We start from the raw sequence: 3747 nt of genomic DNA, 5'->3' as shown, positions 1-3747 counted from the left end.
ATCTCGAAGAAAGCACAACAGAACCTCAGCACTCTCAACAACGTAATGATGAAGTCCAGTATCAACAGCGCAACAATCTTACCACCCTACGAAGAAGAATTCGAACCAGTTGATAATCTTCATTGGTCTCCAGAAACAGCAAACAGCATTTATTTGTTTTGGATACACCAGCTTCAAGCATCGAGTAAGTTTTTAAACTAATTACTGGGGATAAAAATACTGAGAGGCCACCGCTAGGCCAAACTGTAGTTAACTTGAGCCGCAAAATTCTCACACCCATTCAGCATTCAATCTTAGACCGTGGACTTAAATTTATTCCCACGCCAAAGATAGCTAACTTGAATTATATTGAACGATTTCAACGAAATCTTAGCTGCACATATTTTTTTTCGAAACCACCCCCACGTGGTGCTAGAACAATGTTTATTCCTAAATCCACGTGGACACCCCCTCAGGCCGCCATCCATCCTGAAATATTGAAAGCATTTGCGAGTATGAATAGCCAAACTGTGAACCTTTCCATAACACACGAAAAGCCTAATCTCACACGAGTGGAACGTGAAGCGTTAAACTTACTTAAGAAAGACTATAGCATTGTTATTAAAAAGAGTGACAAAGGTTCATGTTGTGTCATTCTGAATAGGGAGGATTACGTTTCAGAAGCAGAGAATCAACTGAATAATCCTAAACATTATGCCATTTTACAAAAACCAATTTTCAAAGAAACTGCTAACATGATTAACAATATTCTTGCCGATTTAGTCAAAACTAGTTATCTCAAACAGAAACAATACGACTATCTGTCTGCCAAACCTGATTGTCGCGAGAGACATTTGTACACTTTGCCTAAAATCCATAAGAATCCAACCAAGGAGTGGTTTATCTCGAATAAAATCCCTCAAGGCCACCCGATTATATCTGACTGTGGTAGTGAGTCATATGCAGTGTCAGAATACACTGATCATTTCTTACTACCTCTAGCATGTCAACATCGCGCCTACCTTAAAGACACAACCGATTTTGTCAATAAAATAAAAAATCTTCGAGTTCCCTCTAATGCAATTTAATTTCTATCGACATTTCTTCTATGTAGACCAATATCGATAACACTACTTGTTTAACGACAGTTCGTAAAGCTTTTAATAGAAACCCAGATTTTGTCAATAAAATAAAAAATCTTCGAGTTCCCTCTAATGCTATTTTAATTTCTATCGACGTTTCTTCTATGTATACCAATATCGATAACACTGGTTTAACGGCAGTTCGTAAAGCTTTTAATAGAAACCCAGATCCAAACAGACCCGACGATGCAATTATACAGCTTTTAGAGATTTGTCTTAGTCGAAACGATTTCACATTTAATGGTAAAACATATTTACAAACTTCAGGGACAGCAATGGGCAAACGATTCGCCCCTTCGTACGCAAACCTTTTCATGGCAGAGTGGGAACGTGAGGAGTTTTTTTTTCTAATTTCAGATCAGAATAAGAACAGAAGAAAACCCAATATCAAGACCCTTAATCCTAATTTCTAAATAAAGTGTCTGCTCGACCCTAGGCCTGTACATTTGGTAGAATCAAACCCTCCCTTCCCAGAAATCAAAAACCATTCATGGAAAGATAGCCAAATTCGAACTTGTCCAAGATCTCATCATTATAAATATTCACACCAAATTTCATTGCAATTGGATAAAAACTGTAGTCTCTATTGTGTTCACAACCAAATTTTGACGCGTTTTGGCTAAGTCAAGGGCAATAACTCAAAAACCGTTCATCGAAAAATCGTGAATATCGAACTTGTCCAAGATCTCATCAATATAAATGAACACACTAAATTTCATTCGAATCAGATGAAAACTGTAGTCTCTATCGCGTTCACAAGCCAATTGTGGACAGACGGACCGAAGGACGGACGGACATGGGTGACGACAATATACGTCCACATTATAATGTGGTCGTATAAAAAGGTATACACTGTGCGCATGTTCAATAAATCTACCAATAAAAATTTCGAACGTGTTCGTTGCGCGTGGAAAAAGTATAATAGGCTCATCCATGTTGAAGTTAAGTGAAGCAAATGAGCAATAGCAAGACAAGAATACAAGAATTATGACTACACCATCTATAGAACAGGTAAGTAAAAGCCGCCCAGCAATCTCTATTCATCTTTAAAATTTAGCTGGGCTTATAGAAATTCCAAAAGACTAGACTCTATTTAGATTTAGCCAGTGGTGTTTCTACGGGGGCAAATGGCGGAGGGGGGGGGGGGGGTGGGGTGCTAGGCCAAGGTCACCTTTTGTTGCGGATGGGGTCTGTTACTTACAGGCTATGCACATGAATGATCCATCGAGGGTTAGAATCGAAACAAAAGATGTAGGGCAGGGGAGCCGTAGCCCTCCCAGTAGTTTGGAAGGCCTCGATTATGCCCCACCCTACACCCCGTTTTGAATTTTAATCTATTGAGATCTAAATTGTCTCATGCGTCAAAATGTTCGGGTTTTGTCTTGCGGTTCGGATCGATACTTTGCCGTTGGTAGCCTACTAGCCCCCCCCTCGACAATAAGGCTACGTGGAGCCCCACCTAAAGTTTTATAGAAACGCCCCCCCCACCCCCCCACCCCTCGACAATAAGGCTACGTGGAGCACCACCTCATGTTTTATAAGCTACATTAAAATAGTCTTTATTGCACATGGCATGTCTTCATCAATTGGTCATGGCATGTTATCGGCATAATATTTTTAGATTCCCCTGGCCTTAGACTACTAGGCCTGCCTCGTGTCGTAGGTGTTTAAACGGTTTGTCAAATTTAGTGGTCATGTGACTTACTCAACATGGCGGTGAAAACGCCGAATCTTTTTGCCATTCAGATAATAAACTCTCAGTTGGAAACAATAGTTTGCATAAGCGCTAAATATTTCTGGTAAACCATGCCCTTATTATAATTTGTTATGACCATGGCCATATCTGTTTGTGATTGTACGTGTTGTGGATAGTGATTTGATATAAATCTGTGTATTTATTTAGACTATAAGCTTATCATAATATTAAAGAATCATATGCAGTCTAAGAAACCTTTATACTCTCCACTCAGGCTTCGGCAGCTTGAGATTTATAATACCTAGATCTAGCTTATTTTGATTGATGACAATGTTTAGAGACGAAAATCATCTGGGTTCAAATGCGGACAAGAAGTGAAACTGAAAGACTTTATTTAATTCACTCTGGGTACAAGATAACCCACCAAAGGATGCAGCCTTTCAAATTAGTTATTGACCTACTTTCACAAAACTTCTGCTCTTTCAATTGTTATGACCATTAATGTATGATATTTTATTGAAGGTAACAACAACTGAGAGAGTTCGTCAGGATTTTGATTCTTCTCAGTTGCATCAGCTGGAAGAGGCATGGAAAAATGGAATGACAAGTACCAAAAAGTCATGCCATACTTTGATTGTCAAAGTGGCTGCAGAACTGGAGTTATCTGAAGACAAGGTTAAAGTAAGTTTGACGATTAAGAACATTTAACAACATTACTGTCTGTAACATAAAAAATGCATATAAGCTTACAACATAAACTTTTAAAACCAAAATTTGGGAGACATTGCTTTGATTTATCTTGTAAGTTTCAAAAATACAGAAGAAAATATAAGTTTTATGTTTGAAAATATGTATGCCAATGTTAAATCTTAATGCAGTTTCATAAGGTTAAATCTTTTCTGTAAAACATTAAAAATCAATCGTGTTCAA

The sequence above is a fragment of the Lottia gigantea genome (assembly GCF_000327385.1).
Source record: "Lottia gigantea unplaced genomic scaffold LOTGIsca_350, whole genome shotgun sequence".
NCBI classification, from domain to species: domain Eukaryota; kingdom Metazoa; phylum Mollusca; class Gastropoda; family Lottiidae; genus Lottia; species Lottia gigantea.
Note: the sequence above shows the minus strand (reverse complement) of the source record.